At 37.2% G+C, this 17,369-nt stretch overlaps 1 protein-coding gene across 1 annotated transcript in view; it reads left to right on the forward strand.

Moving 5' to 3' along the window:
- Nucleotides 1-3,520: 3,520 nt before the first annotated feature.
- ARHGAP15 (Rho GTPase activating protein 15) overlaps nt 3,521-17,369 on the forward strand; it is a 610,094-nt gene continuing 596,245 nt past the window's right edge. The window contains exon 1 of the mRNA XM_035726444.1: nt 3,521-3,825. The gene's annotated coding sequence lies outside the window, so the exon portion shown is untranslated. The remainder of the gene's footprint in view (nt 3,826-17,369) is intronic.

The raw sequence follows: 17,369 nt of genomic DNA on the forward strand, positions 1-17,369 counted from the left end.
GCAAACCTATTTGCAGTAGAGGAGCATCCTGTCCTCAGCCCACTGTCTCTAAAAATGTGAGTACTACTAGGTCCTGTAGAATATGTAGATTCTCTAAATGCCCTCACCCCATTCCTATGCCAGGCCCTGCGGCCTGTAGAGAGGCCCAGTATATACCGACACCCAGTATACAGATGCCTGGAAACAGGAAAACAGGAAAACAGAAAACAGGAAACAGGAAAAAACACAGTGCGCTAAACAGAGTGGTTTGCTTGGCAATCACTCATGAACCCTAGTTGTTAATCCTTTGCACTGGCAGTTGGGCTGTTTTAAAGAGATTAACCCCATGACTTGAACAATGGAAAGCCAAGGAATAGGTGGTCATGCATAAACCCTTTTGGGGTCAAGATATATGGAAAGGCATTTGCAGTTCCCCTGCAAGAGCCTGGGGGACCCCTCGCTGTCTTCCACAGCTGGGAACATAAAGCACTAACATCCTGTGGCTATCTGGAAGCTGAGGCCCTAGCTCGGGCACAAGCCCTAACAATGAGCCCTTCAGTAGATAAGATAGATTGGATGCATAGAAAGAACAGTCATCATAGCATCTGGGTGAGATGAATATGGCCAAGGATACCCGATTGCCCTTGGAATACATTGACAGCTTGTGCTGTGTGATCTAAACGATGCTGAAGGCAACTGCCAAAGAAGTCTGGGATCATCGGCCAGAGTTTCCAACCCATGAAGGAGGCAAATCAATAATATTGGTCTCTGCCCTTTGAGTGAGGGTTCTAAATATGCCTTGGTTTATATGGACACTGAGTCTGGCCTAACCCAAGCTTTTCTCCGTTGTTGCATAAACTGTGCTGCCCCATTAGGGGATTAGAGAAGCTGTGTCCAGATTGGGGTGGGTTCATGTGACTCCCCCTGGGTTATAGACATTTGAGCACCAAGGAACTCTTACGCTGGGAACAGAAAAATCACGCTAAACAGAACAAACCCAACACACCAGAGATAAGGGATATATATCACAGAAACTATATAGTTATTCTGTCATATCAAAGAATAGAGGCTGGTTTGGCACTGACCGGTATGGCCTCTTAGGTATTTATTGGGTAGCGCCGAATGGGACCCAGTGGTTATGTGGCACAAAGCTTTGGCCATGGCTTCCATCTGAGTGGTTGGGCCACTACACTCTGGGTTTTCCCTGGACACAGGCGAGAATCCACCCCACAGTAACAAAAACAGCCCACTTTCCTCTCAAGGCACATTTTGTTTTCCAATGGACCAATCACTTAGCCACTGCCTTTGTCCCCTCCATGGGTCTGCAAGACATTGTAGGACACATAGAAGGTCCTCCTAAATCCTCCCAGCAAGACTTAAATGATAGCAGCAAAACTTGTCTTTACTGAACCCTGAAATGTCTCCAGGAAGAAAAGCTGTGCTCCCAAATAAGATGACCTGAAGCATCACTATTGCCTCAAGAGGAGGGCCTTGTGCCATTGTATGTTCATACCTGATGAGTCAGCTGTTGTATCATCTTTATTACATCACATTAAACTACCAGAGAACACTCTGGGTGATCTGAACCCCAGCCTAGGGACTTAAATCCGTGGTTTAAAGCATGGGGCTCTCGGTTAAAAAACAAAAAAAATTGTTATGTATTTGAAAAATCATTATCTTAATCTATGTTTTCTCTTGTATGTTTCTATATTGTTGCTGTGGTATCTGTCTCCCATTCAGCCAGCCAGCCACCCGACTAGCCACCTCCCAGCTAATAAAACTTCTTGCTGACCCCTCAGCACATGTTATAAAAGAGAGGGGCATAAAAGATTGTAAGAGCCAGTCAGGAGAAAAAGAATGTCGGAGGAGGTCATCGAGAGGACTTGACCGCAGGTTGACCCATGAGCCACACCTCGGCAATCAGAGGCTCCTCATCCCCTCCTCTGCCCTTGAAATGTACATTCTGCCCATGGTTCCTACAGCTCGCACAGTGGGAGCTTTCCAAGGATGCAGCTTCGAGAGAGCAATGCGTTGTTGAGACGATCTGGAGGGATTATGTGATGAACCCCAGTAAGGTCTCTACATAAAACTTTTGAGATTCTGGTGCGGAGATCTACTTGTCCTGTGACGGCCCAAGACTGGCCTTGTACGTAAGGTTCCCTGGCTTATTTAAACCTGCAACCTACCAATCTGGAGGGGCTGCCTCTTTGGTCTCTCCTTGGCCTCCGTGTACAGAAGCCAGTTTCAGATTTCACTGGGAAGCCCCCAAGTTTGTGAACCAACGCTTTTATTCTGGCAGATAGATGGTTTTCATTTGCGTGTTCCATTATCTCAAAAATAACCTGAATCTCAGAGAATGTAAGTGGCTTGGCCAAGGTTAAATTAATAGCAGTGTCAGAATTGAGGCCTGAATTCTGATTTCCTCACTTTCAGTATCACGTTCTTTCCACTTTTTCCTCAGTGTTAAGGACAATATTGAGTACAAACCTTCAGGGCTCTACACACTTAAAAAGGTGCATCCCAGAATGACCATCGATAGTGACATCGTGGGTCAATCTGAAATATAATTTTGAAAAGGAGAGTCCTGGAGAAACTAGATTAACTTGCAAGGGACATGCCATCCTTCACTTGGGCTATATATACCAAATATTTTTTTTTTTAAAGATTGTCTTTATGTGTGCCAAACATTCCACACCACCGAGAGCTATTACACAGATTTCTAGTCTAATTGGTTTGTATGACAAGAGATTGTGATTTAACTTTCTCATATATTTGGAAGGGGAGCTTTTCCTTTTGTGAAACTCCTGCAAATCTCACAAAACCAGCCAAGCCTGGACATTCAGGAGCTTATTTCTTGATACTCCATGGGTTCAATAAAGATGCACATCCTATACTGTTGCTGTTGAGAGCCCCCTCCCCCCAAAATATGTCTTGGACTGGTTGAAGTCTGACACAGATGAGCACGTAGCAGCTTGCCAAAAATGACACCCTTTGCATCTTTTATTTTATTTTTCTTCTGAAATCAGGCCACACAAAGGATCATTCAGCTAGGGTAAAAGCTCGTCAGCAGATTTCAGAGCTGCTTACGAAACTGCCACCCCAGTGTGAAAGCTACCCCCAGAGCAAGTGTCACAGCATGTGCTACATAAGCAGCCTTCTCTCCTCCAGGTGGCATCAGGGCCCTGGGCTGCTGCATGCTCTCAAGTTCATTAGCAACCTGTCCAAGCCCTTAGACTTAGGAACCAGGGCACCGCTTGGTTGGTCCATCCGTGAGTGAGACACAAGTATCAGCTCTGTGAATTGGAAGTGGCTTCTTGGCTTCCCAAATCAGTAAGCAGAGCCTCCCGATGGTATGTGAGCATGCCCGCACCGACTGCGGACTGCAGACACCTAGGCTTTAAGTTCTTGCAAGAAGGCAGAGAAAGAGGAAGTTCCCTTAATGCTTCCCTGCTGCCCCTCCCCCTGCTACATTTTTAACCACGCATTTACGCCCATTAAATCAGAATTGATGAAACCTATAGAAATGTAGTAATGTTTGAACATTGAAAAGCACACTGAAAAATAACAATATTCTTATTATACAAGGCAATTTCTTCAAATCGAGTAATGATGTGATGTGTGTGGTTAACTGTATCTATGCAGGAAGTGGTTTTATTTTAAAGTTTTTGTACTCACCCCCACCCCCTGCCTTTTTTTTTTTTCCTCCAGTACTGAAATTAAGCAGCATCCAACATAGGCCTACTCTTACGACATGTGACTTGACTTTACTGTTTTCCGTTTTTGTTGAAAAAGTCATTAACAGTTGGAAGTTGATGGCAGTTTCAGTAACAAGTGATCACCGAGAAAAAGGTAAGTGAATTTTAAACTTCATACTGAACAGGAAATTTAAGCTTGAAAATGTTCGGCCGTGTCCTACGCTTTTGCGTGAACATACAAATATTTCTACAAAAACATGTTTTCACCTGTGGTTAAAACACCTGTTTGTTTCTTTTGGCGGAGAAAGACTATTCTTTTCATATTTGCAACTGTCAAATTCAAAAGTCCTTTAAGAGAAATTACACTAGGATCATTTGCTAAGATTTTATACTAAAATGTTAAAGACAGATTAAGGTATAGTTTTAGTTTGGACATACTTTTAAAAATAACTACTACAGAAAATACGGGACCTTGCATCTTTAACTGATAGTTTTACAAAAATGTGTACTATTCAGGATCCAGATAATGAAAGATTAAAAAGGCACTTTGTAACAACAAGAAATAACATCTGAATTGCAACGTGAAAGATTTCCACTATAAAGTGTTGTATTAAGATAGCGTTAGAAACCCTTGAAAAGGTGTAGTTTATTAAATGTGTAGTTTATTAAAGAGCTATTAAAAAGCAGGACAGTTTTAAAATGCAAAAGAAAGCTCTCTATTATGACACTTGAGTATTTTAATTCTTTTTCCCTAAATTGTATTTAAGATATAAGGTGAGAGAAGAGTTAGTTTCTATTTCATAAGCAAAACTTTCTGTTAAAAAAAGAAGACATAGCTGACTTTATCGAAGGTTACTTTTGGGAGAAGGGGCAAATTAGAGATATATTTTTGGTATTTATATAATTATATAATTTTCTTTCTTTGAGATTTTCCAAAATAATAACCTTAGAAATGAAAGGGATTTGTTAACCATAAAGTGACGAGAACTTTTCTTTTATACTGACTTCTTGCTTTTACAAAATGTCTTTGTGTTCTGTAACATATGTACAAAAAAATATAAAGTACTGCTAATCTCAGAGACAAATACCTAAAATAAATCTGAGTGTAGATTTTTGAAAGAATTTTAATAAGAGCTCCAGATATGATCCACTCTTCCCTAATATTATTTTTATTGTGCTGTTGAATGGGGGAAGTGATGGCCCCATAACACCGATTTTTTTGTGTTATTAAAAAATGGTTACAGGGTTGATAAGTGGCAACAATTCTTTTCTTTTATTATCTTTTATTGAAAGACACATATAAATGTTTTTTGATATGGTCAATTTAGTAGGAAATTATTCGGCATACTATTACACTCTATTTTAAGACCTCTTCAGTTGTCAATACTGAGGCTAGCTACTTGTTGACTATTAAAAAGATCACAAAAAAAAAGAGATTAGGACTTGATGTTCAATACATGTTTTATTGTTAGACTGTAGGGAAACCCTGGTAATATGCATTTGCTTTGATATTCTGATTAGCTTTTCAATTGGTTACATTTCCACACAATGGAAAGCATTATTTAAATCTGTCTTCAATATTGTGGTTCTGAACCTCTGCATCTACAGAAGCTATATAATTCAGATAGTTTTGGTTGATATGTTATTACTTTATTTCATTTCCTTATAAAAGAAGATCACATGAATAAACATATGTAGTACTTACACATTAGCAAGAGTGACTATCCACATAAGCATTTGGCACTGAAAAAAGGTCCACTGTAGTTTTTTAAACCATTTCATATTTTTAAAAGCCAAATTCCTTGTTAAATGATTGTTTCTTGCAGAAACTGTCCAATTAAAGTATAAATATCTTATGAGGTATGTCTAAAATTAAGAATGAATTACGTGGCTTGGTGTGGATTTATAAAGAGCAACAATTAGAAATGATAGACATAAAAACTAAGATACTCTCAGAATGGTTTGTAAAAACAAGTACTGCATTATCTCTTAAATACACAGACCAAATCTTAGAGAGAGTCAAGTACAAATAAGATACTATAGGTTATTATACCTTTATATATTTTAAGTGAATAAATAAGAAACAAATTTTGGTGAAATGAAACAATGCAGAGAATCTCATTTGGAAAGTAATTTCAAAACTGATTTATTAAAAGTATATCATGCTTTTCCACTTGGGGCCAACATTCAGCAAAATTCAGAAAGGAGATTTTTTTCTTTTGATATTCCTCCTCTTACTCTTTTGGAATGCTTTGTTTTGGAGTGGCCTGCTCTGTCCCTAACTTAGGGTCTCGCAGCCTTGGTACCTAGAAGGACAGACCCCACTTGGGTCCTTCCATCCCATTCCCATTGTCCTTAAAACTTACTCATTTATTTCCCGGAACTTAGAGCGTCTGATAAAAATAATCCATGTTCACAGGAGAAGGCTGCAGAGCTTAGTTTCTTTTTACTTCTTAACCAGGCCTCCCCTCCCTTTTATAGTTTTAATAAGGTCTCTCAGCAGACAGATCCAAAGGAACAGCTACATGTTGAGGATTTCGGTCAAGTGAAGAGAATGATACCATAGCAAATAGTTGGGGGGGAATATTTGCGGGCAGGAAGAGTGTTTCATTAACCATTGGTCCTGCTATGGTATTTAAACACAAAGTGTCTTATACGAAGGGTCCCTAGACATGTGTCCATTTCTCTAAGATATTCCTGTATAAATATACACCAGTCTTGTAGTGGATGAAAATTAATTGCACTATGCCTTAACACTATTTTAATATTCCCATACACTTAGAAATTATTTAACAAAATTCATTGTTTAATATATATGCATTTTTTACATAATTTAATACTCTGAATTTAAATCTTTGGGTACCAGAAGCATATTTTTTTTTGCATTGCATAATACATGTTATAGAGTTAGACTTTAAAATATACTGATAAGTATTCTAAATTTCAGTTTAGAGTTGGCAAAATGCCTTTGTTTTCAAATGATAGAAAATGAGTTGAATTAGTTTAGGCAATAAAGATAGACATTAATTTGCATAACTGAAAAACCCAAGGAAAGCAAAGTCAGGCATAGTAGAATCCAGGAGCTCACACAGGAGTAAGATTGGGTTATATTTTCTTCATTACCTAGCTTTTTTTTTTTCCACTGTGCTATAAGCCCTCTCTGACAGAAGCTCACAGAGTTGACAAGAAAGCTTCAGGTTTACATTTGACCTTTTCAGACTCTGTTGCAGAAGGTTGGCTTTTCCTTATCACCACAGTAAAGGTCTCAGACTGAGATCTGATTGGACCAAATTTTGTCACATGACCATGGTAGAGCTAATCATTAACTCTAAGACACAAACACCATGAGTGACTGACTGGATTGGGTCACAGGCCTTCTCTTGCATGGAGGAACCACTTGAGCCTGCAACACGTGTACTCTTAGCTGAACAGAGGTGTCTCCACGTAGAAATGAAACTGCTTTCTCCAGAGGAAAGGTGGCTTTATTTCTTATGGGTAAAAGCCACAGAACTCTCCTACACAGCCACATATGGTCACATTTAAAAACAGTGCTTATCCAAATTATAAAATAAAAATTTCTCCAAACTTTATAATCAGACAGAAATACAGTATCAGTTTAAAGGTAGGTCTGAATGAAGCAAGTGTTTCAATTAAACTGAATTTTAAAGTATTTTTCAAGAGCTACCTCATATATGAACACCTGTCTCAATATTTTTCTTCTGGAAGTTTATAATCTAGTATGATTGTTATATTAATATTTATAATACAAGTAAAATTTGTCCAGTACCATACGAGGATTCAGAAATTCGTGAAACATTTTGTGTTCTTAAGTGACAGGCAATAAATTAGAGAATTTCCAGGTGTTATATCATTTGATTATATCCTATCAGAGAAATCGGGACAGTTTGGGAGGAAAGACTTGTAGTAGTTTTCAGAGAGAGCTAGGATTTGGGATTTGAGAAACATTCCAGAGAACAGAAAGGAGATATGTCCAGGCAAAAATGTCAGAGAATTTCCAAGGAAGAATGAGTTGTCTAGTTTTGTTAGCTACAAGTATAGTAGTGGGAGGTAAGGCCAGAAAGACTATTTGAGACCCTAGTAGAGTGGACCTGCCTAGCAGATTATGATGAAAGGTTATAAGTAACAACAGTACTGCTTAGCAGGGGAAATACATAATAGGATGTCCACGTTTTGCTTCTGCATGGGCTATCCAGCATCGGGATTTATTTGTTTCTTCCATATATCTCCCTGTTGGTGGCATACTCTTCAGTTTGCAGAAATTGTTGCAGTCAGTGAAGGTAGATATTCCTGTAACATCAAGTGCTGGCTCCCCTCCCCAGGTGCCTTGAGGTCCTTAAGCTGTGGTTATAATGATTTTTTTTTTTTTACTTTACGGAAGTATTTTTGTTTTTTGTTTGTTTTCTTTGTTTTGAATTTAAGAATAGGTGATGCAGCAAGATGGTTCAAATCAAAACCTAAATATAAAAATTATAGAAAAAAATCTTTCTTACATTCCCATTTCTATATACCTCTATTCACACCTACCTTAACCCAACAGGCAACCACTTTTCATAGTTATTTCTTTTAAAACCTTTTACAGTTGCAAATATGCATATATATATAATGTATGTGCATAAATCCTCCTCTGTTATATTAAAGGTAGCATATTATACACACCTTGCCACTTTGCTTTTTTTTCTTTTAGTAATATCTTAGAGATATTCCCACAGTAAAAATAAGAAACTGTTCAATTCTCTCTCTCTCTCTCTCAGTATTCTCTCAGTATTTCACTGGGTGGATATATCACAATTTATTAAAAGAGTCATGGGTGTCCTCAATTTTTTCTAATGCAATGAATGTGTTAATGAAATTGTGTGTGTTTTAAAATACATCTGTGGGATGAATTTTCAAGGATACTGTTTATTTATAAGCCAAGAGACAAAATAATTTTTTTTTTTTTTTTTTAGATTTTTTTTATTTATTTGAGAGAGAGAGAATGAGAGATAGAGAGCACGAGAGGGAAGAGGGTCAGAGGGAGAAGCAGACTCCCCGCCGAGCAGGGAGCCCGATGCGGGACTCGATCCCGGGACTACCAGGATCATGACCTGGGCCGAAAGCAGTCGCTTAACCAACTGAGCCACCCAGGCTCCCGAGACAAAATAATTTTGATAGTTATAGCCATATTAACTTCAGGTTAGTTGTAACCTTTTGAACTTCCACCAGCACTTAGAATGCTGGTAGAAGATCTGTAGCTTTTCCAATGGATTGTGTTGCTGAACTTTTCAGGTTTTGCTAATGGGTAGAAAATTGTATCTCAATATAGTTTTACTGATATTTCTGTTATTATGATTGAGATTGAGCTTGTTTTTAAAAGATTAAAGTTCTACTTGTTTTTCTTCTTTTTTTTTAAAGATTTTATTTATGAGAGAGAGAGAGAGAAAGAGAGAGGGGGAGGAGCAGAGGGAGAGGGACAAACAGGCTCTACGCTTGGCTTGGGGCTTGATCTCAGGACCCTGAGATCATGACCTGAGCTGAAACCAAGAGCTGGACACTTAACCAACTGAGCTACCCAGGTGCCCCTACTTATTTTTCTTAATAAGATAATGTATTCTTTCTCAATTGTATAATTGAGGACCAAAACCATTAATGAAGTTCAAGCCTTAGAAGGAAATGTCAAAGAAGTAAGAAATTGGGGAGAGCCTATGTAAAATACTCTTTTTATAAGTCTTGAAATAAGTAGTAGCTAAAAAAGGGATGAAACATGAATGTTGAAGTGAAGGAGAGAAAAGAAATGGAAATGAAGGAAACAAAGGGAATATATCCAGAAACCTGACAAGGTGTTGGAGACTAAGACAGTTGGGTGTAATCACTACTTGTAATCAAGCAGGTAAGTTAACAGATAAGTTAACCTGAAACCAAAGGGAGAGCACTTTAATGAGTGTGTATGTGGATGATAGGATATAAAGATGCGCTGAGGAGACAAAGTTGAGGAAATATATGCTTCATGGTTCCCGTCTCCTCTGAAATTGTAGGAAAGCTCATCTAATGAGACGGAATATTTATGGAATGCCAAAGAATAAGCAGAAAATCTTATTTTTCTAAAATTGGCCTTGTCGATTACACACAATACTACTGTGGGTTTAAAATTGATTTTCTCTTTTGGTGAGCATCAGCCCAATTCAATTCAATTCCGTAAATAATTTTGAACTCTAAGTACACTGTGTTATGCTAGGAATTATTGGGGACACAAAGAATCAATGTGCTATCTAGCCAGTGAAAACTTTTTAGGTAGTTTAGTGCACAAACACAAGAATTTAAGTATAAATCTATATGTATAAATGCAACGCTATAGAAATATCCCAGAACATTTTATTCTCAGAGTCCCAGACTCATTTTGCCAAATCCAGTGGTCATTTACATGTCTTCATATTATCTACTATGTGAGCTGCATTTGATGCAATTGAACATTCCTGCCCTCTTAAACTTCTCTCTTCCTTTGACTCCTGGGATATTTCATGCTTTCAGTTTTTCACCAAACTAATTGGATGCTCTTTCTCTGTCTCCTTTGATAAATCTTCTTCATCATTCAACTCTAAATATTGGAATGCCTTGCACTCAGTCTTCAGATTTCTATCTTTTTTAGCCTTAGCTCTTGTCTTCTAAGTTTATTCCTAGGCAAATGTCTTGCAGTGCCATGAGTTTAAATATGATCTGTATTCTAGTTAGATCTCAAGATTGGAACTTTTTCTTAGCATTATAAGTGCAACTGGCTACTCATCATCTTCACTTGAATGTCTCATCGAGATATCAAAGTAAGTATGTTCAAAACTAACCTCTTACTTACTCCCTGCTTGCCCCCAACCCAACTTGTTTCTTCTTTATTTTCATCCATCTCAGTTAATGGCACCACCATTCATCTATCTGTTGAGGACAATAAACTAGAATTAACATCAGTTATACTCTTACCCACACATTTCCTACCCCAAACCACATTCAATTCATCAGCAATAAGCAGAGCCTGCAAAATATTGACTTAGATCTCATTATCCTGTTTACTTAACTTTTCTCAATAGTGGCTCTTGAAAAGTTATGTATTTTTTTCAAACTAATGGTTCATTATTTTTTGTTAATTCTTTGTTTGTTGGTTGGTATAATGACTTTTCCTCAAAAAAAAAAAAAACCTGCTAAATGAATACACTACAATTTGTGGCATGTAGTAACATCAAATTTTCGATAAAACTGCACTCCCTGATTCACTTTCTACTTTCAAGTAAGAAAAAAATCATACAAAACATATGGAGCAATTTTGGTTTGCACATGTTTGAATGAACTCAAGAAGGTTGAAGAGGTGGCAACTTCTAGAACCTTCCATATAGGTTTTTTTGTGACCCTAAAGATGTTTTTCTGTGCTATAATTGATTATTAAGTACACTCTGTGGGCAAGAAAACCATAAGTCTCACAAACATTGAAAACATTGGTAGAGGAAATGATGCAGAAAAAAAATGAAATTTAATAAATAAAAGAAACATTTCTATATTACATCTTATATACACTTTATTTTTTATCAAATTATTGCTATTACTTATGTAAGCAGATTTATTTTATCTATTCATATATTTTTGTATTTGTAAATGTTGGTTGTATATCTTGGGATTTTATTTAACAGCTTTTCTCTTAGGAAGAATGAATTAGACATTAAGCAAGGGGTAAAATGTATATTGAAATACCCCAAATTCAGTTACTTATTACCACTTCTACCGCTGATAATACAGAATCTTCTTGACTCATCTCCCTGCTTCTATTTTTCATACCATAGTTATCTCCCAAGAAGTAGCCAGAGTGACTTCTTAAGATTTAATCCTACAACTTTCCCAGTAAAAAAAAATTCTAAATGACTTTCTATTATATTTCAAATTAATTCAGTCTCCTTTCATGACTTGTAAGGCCCTCTCTTTCTCATTACTTTGCTTTCATTTTTCTAAACAGCATTTTGGATGTAGGGAATTATTATTATTTTTTGTCCACTTGCTTAGTGGCTATTTTCAACTTAGACTGAATCATCTATGAGCATATTGACCTTGTCTATTTGCTACTGAATATCTAGAGAGTAGAACATGGTAAGCATATGAAAAACACTCAGTGAATATTTGATTAGTGAAAGAATAAATGATATAAAAGTTGACTCTGGACTGTAGAGTCAGAAAAGGCTTTCTGGAGATTTGTGGCTTCCCTGGGTCTGAAAAAAATAGGATAAATTTAGGGGAAGAAAAGCTGGAAACATATTTTAAACAAATGACACATGACGGGTATGTTTTGAGTAACCTCGCAGTGATGAAATGTTGGATTGAAAGGCTGGATTCACTACATCAAAAACTAATGATGTACTATACAGTGGCTAGCTGAACATAATAATAATAAAAAAGAAAGCTTGGATTCATTATATACTACAGTGCCTTTCTGAAACTCAGAAGAAATGACCCACCATCTGAAAACTTATTGCCATAAACTGAAGGAAAACACCAATCATCTTTAAGCATTTAAATTTTAGGCTATTTTACTAAAACCATTACTTTTATGTTTACTTTAAATTAATTTCTTAAAAATGTAGAGAACATTTTCTAGTCTCTACTGGTGTAATGCTGAACTTAGAGTTAAATGATATCTCTGTTTAAAGGAGCTCTGAAAGGTAGAATGCTCAGGAATTTGGGTGCTGAGTCAAGGGAAATTTTGTTTCTGCTAATTTATCTTTCGGCATTAGTTAATTTTATATTAGAATGGAAGGGCTAGAGTCTGAGCAATGGAACTCTTATTTATCGTTCTGCTAAAGGCACTAGGAAATCAAGTAATCTGAGCTTCCATGTACTGTTACCTATTCATACCAGGATGGTTGTCTTAAGTGAAATACAGGAGAAAAATGAGTGTTGATTACCCTAGTGGTGTCTCCAACACTGTGGTAGGCACTATGGTGTTACAAAATATAGACAGTGTTTTCTCATTCTCAAGATGCTTACATTAACGTGAGACATTCATCAATATAAATTAGAGTGGCATTGTTAATAATGAGCATCATAGCTATGATTATGGTATTATGTATAATGCATGTTATATATTAGGTGTTTTGCCTACCTAATAGTATCTGATAGCCACAAAAATCATGTAAAGAAGTTAGTACTCCCATTTTAAAGATAAAGAAGTTAAAGGTAAGTGGCTAAGTGCCCAAATTTACAGAGCTATCTGATACAGTGTGTCATGATTTAGAGGCATATCTGGGTTAAATCCATGAGTAGACAAAATCCATGTTATTTTCACTATGCCATGCTAACTATTTCTAAGCCATTTAAGTGTCAACAGTTAAGTAATGCTGGACTTCATTCGTGAGGCCCTAAAGTCTGAAAGTGTCTAAAAGGATCCTGCTTTGTTTGCTGTCTAAAACGATACCATCTGTGGAAGACCTTTTTCTTGTTTGCTGCATATATTGCCTTCTGTAGAAATGTTATACAACATGTGAGGAAGAAAACATTTTTCGTCTCCATTTCTGTCATACTGCAGGTGCCTTTTCTATTTCTCTTTTCTTTTTCCTGTAAACCTATGTCTCTTCTCAGCCCGCAAATCCCCCAAATACTTTCTTAGACCCTGCTGTCGATTATGAAAGCAACTGGCCACAAATGGTTATTCAGTATTTGAAATGTGCCTTGTCTAAATTGAGTATAAAATAACCAGATTTTGAAGACGTAGTACAAATAAAAAGAATGTTAATAGTTTTACATTGATTATATGCTGAAATTACAAAATTTTAACATATTGAATTAAATAAAATATATTTTTAAAGTTAATGTCACCCACTTCATTTTTCTCCTGTAATATGGTCGCCAGAACATTTAAATTTTTTCCAGTTACCTGGCCTGAAATTAAATGAATGAATGAATGAATGAATGAAAATAAATAAATAAATAAACTTCCTCAAATATAGTCCTTAAATTTCTATCTTTGCTCTTGGCTTTTCTCCCAATATTGTTCCTCATTTTCGGTTGTCACTTGATGCCATTCCATGGAATCCCAACAGTAGTTCAAACGGATTATGTCTCAAGTTAGCCCCTGATCTCCCCACAGAATCCTTCTCTTTCTCCTGCTAACTTCAGTTAAGGTGTCCCTATTCCTGAAGTCACCTATACAAGTAAGCTTGGAATCTCTATGACTCCTGGATACTGCTTATTCCATACATCCAATCAGTTGCCATGTTTTAGGGGCATCCATTTCCTTCTCTCCATTTCATTTATTGTCACAGTTACTAACTTGGTCATCCATTAAGTCTTGTCTAGACTATGGCCAAAAGGGTCTTACTTGCTTTCATTCTCCTGTTTCTCTTACTCCTTTACTTTGCCTATTTCAGATTCACTTTATGTCATCAGGGTGATGGTTCTGTTCAAGTTAATTAACACAAATAAGAATATCTATTATCTATTTATATTCTATTTAGAGTTTTAAAAGTGGTTTTACATACATTATTTTATGTGATCATTCAGCAAGTTAGTAAGAAAAACAAGAGCTTTTCATAGATTTGATAGAAGACAATGAAATATAGAAAAATTGAATTGTTTCCGGACATGTCAAGAACATTTTTCCTAAGTGTTTCCTGATTTCTGAGCCTGTGCTCTTAATATTTTATTATCACTGTAAGGAATAAAAAAAGTTCTGGAACAGAATTTGGTCAATTGATTGGATGGAGAGAGGAGAATGAATGGTCCTACAACCTGGCATTTGGTGCCTGTCTGAAATCTCTGGGCTTCACCACTTGCTACATATCATCTATGGTATTTTGTGCAAGTTACTTAATCTCTTGAAGACTGAGTTCCCTCATCTATAAAATGGGGAGTTTCCTCACAAGATAAAAAAGAAAATAACCTACGTAAAGAACTTTGCCTAGCTTGTGGTACAAAACAATTGCTTTAAAAAGGTTAAATGTAGTGTGAATAGTAGCTGTAGTAGTAATGGTTTTATCAGGTTGTCTAGAATCAAATGGTGACCATATTTTTCCTTCATTATGATATAAAAATCATGGCAGGATAATTCTGGTTTATTTCAATTCTAAGTATTGGGATAACATTATGAAACTCATCAAGAGCAATTTCTTGCCATTAGTTTCATTTCCTCAATACAGCTGTGTGGGGGAATATAGTATAGCCATGTGGAAGAGAAGAAAGAAGACTCTTTCCTTGTTTATTTCCCAATTTTTGGTTGATATGGAAATTTTCTTTCAAGCAGCTCAAAATGTGTCTTCACTGAAAATACCCTTTAATTTTGAAGAATTAATCCATCACACAGAGCAATTTATTTATTTATTTATTTATTTAGGCAGCAAAGTTTATTGGGCAATAGTACAAAGCTCCCAAAGACGGAGGGGACCTCAGAGGGTTGCCCACACAGAACAATTTATTTATTTATTTTTATTTTTTAAAGATTTTATTTACCTATTTGTCAGAGAGAAAGAGACAGAGAACACAAACAGAGGGAGCACGGCAGGCAGAGAGAGAAGCAGGCTCCCTGCTGAGCAGGGGCAGCCTGATGCGGGGCTCGATCCCAGGACCCCAGGGTTCATGACCTGAGCCTAAGGCAGACGCTTTACCAACTGAACCACTTAGGTGTCCCCACATAGAACAATTTAAAAAGTGTTAGAGAACCATTGACTCTTGGACTTGAAATTAAAATGAAGCAAAGAAAAACTACAAATAAGGAGAGAGGAAAAAAGTAGAATTTTCCTCATCTATTTTTATTTTATATCTAATTTTTCCTAGGGTGGTAAGGCGGTGACATAAATGGTTCATGAGGCAGATATGCTGGACTCCTAGCAAAGTGATTCTGAAAAGGAAAAATAAGAAAGAAAATTGGAAGGTCCAGGGTCTAGGTTGCTGATCCAGTTAGAGAAGAATGAGAACTGTTTTGTTTTGTTTTGTTTTCTCCCTGGGGAATCCTGCTCAGGATACTATGTACGGAGGTTGAATGACTCCATCGATCTCAGTCCAAATTCTGAAAGCAGTCAGTGTGAGGACAGTGGATTAATGAAAGCAGGTGTGGCCGTGGGAAGTGACGGACCAAATACTCAGTGGCAGTGGTGTTGTCCTTGGAGAACTGGCTCTATATCCTACAGGCCAGAAGTCTAGCTCTAGGAAGGGGGATTAGCAAGTGGGCCATAGTTTCAGAGTGAGAAATCAGCTTGAAAGGAGGACTAGAGACTGGTCAGCACAGCAGATGGGTAGACAGTAGGATTTGAGACTGGGAAGGTGGGGAAGGCGAGATACAGTGATTGTTCTGACTTCCCCTGACCGTGGTGCACTGTATCCTAGGTCCATATGGCATCTTTTGATGTGGGGAAGTAGGAAAATAAAACAAACAAACAAAAAGAATCCAGTGATGCTTGGGATTGGGAATCCCAATCATTCTAATATGGTGGCCAACCTGAATTTGTTGGAGATGCTCATGGTCCTGGGGGACTTAAAGACAGGGGATTTCAGGCAGATGCCAGATGCTTGTAATGCTCTCCATACAGTACAGAGCAATGCTGACAAATATAGTGTCTGATGTTAAAGAACCCACAGCCAATTTGGTTGGAAGAGACACACAACTCAAATAGAGAACAGAAAACAATAGAAGTCCGGATATAATTATCTGCCAAAATGTAATAGGAACAATAAAGGAGGTCAGAGCAGGGAGGGGAGAAAAGCAATAGCAAGGAACCTAGCACAGTATCCTACTCTTGATAATGTGAGATGATGCTGAAAAAGCTATACAAATAAATGAGGTAATATTCATCTCTGAGGAACCTCTTGCTAAACCAGTGGCACAGATACAGTCTCTTGGTTTTGTTCTCCACTTCTGATTCTACCGGCTTGGACTGAAAAATAATAAAATATAGAAAATGATACCGATTCAGCATGCAGCAGAAAGAGCTGTATGCGAACATCAGAGGAGCAATACCCCCGGAGGTGACTGGCACCACAGAGGCCCACAGACCAGTCAGGATATCTATGGGAGAGAACCTCTGGAACAGAGAGAACTTGCCCTGTTTACAGGATGTAGAAGCTGCCCACCCCCAGCAAACTGTTATACATCCTTGACCAGTTTTCTACATCTTCTGATTTTTCAAGGGAAGACACACAGATCCGCACCTGTTTTTTTCTTTTTGAGTACAAATCCTGATTTTCAATTGGAAACTGATTCAAAACATTTAAAACATTGTTCAGGCCCAACAACATATGTCTGTGGGTTGAATTTGGTTGGCAGTCTGCCGGTTTTCCACCTCTTCTTGAATTTATAGCTGCTCCTAAGAAAGCAGGAGCAGAGTGTCATGATTAGAAAGAACTAGACTCCTCCAGATAACTTCCATATATAGAATAAATCTTAATAAAGGCTCAGAGACTAGCACATTAGATTATTCTATGAAAACACCATCCATTTTTGTATGGATTTTTCATTGAGGCCCTTGTTTTGCTTGTCTAACTTTCATGAGTGGGTTCCTTTTCCTAACTTGAAAGAACTGATGTTGTTCTATTGCTCATGTTCCTCAAAGCATTTTTTAACCATTAAAAGATGTCTCCAAAGGTTAACCTTTCTAAGCAATAACAAATAGAGTCATCCTTAATTTGCCTGGTATTTTCAAAGTCACATGATATAAGATATGGACCAGAACATGTACACTT

The sequence above is a fragment of the Zalophus californianus genome, chromosome 3 (assembly GCF_009762305.2).
Source record: "Zalophus californianus isolate mZalCal1 chromosome 3, mZalCal1.pri.v2, whole genome shotgun sequence".
In the NCBI taxonomy this organism is placed as follows: domain Eukaryota; kingdom Metazoa; phylum Chordata; class Mammalia; order Carnivora; family Otariidae; genus Zalophus; species Zalophus californianus.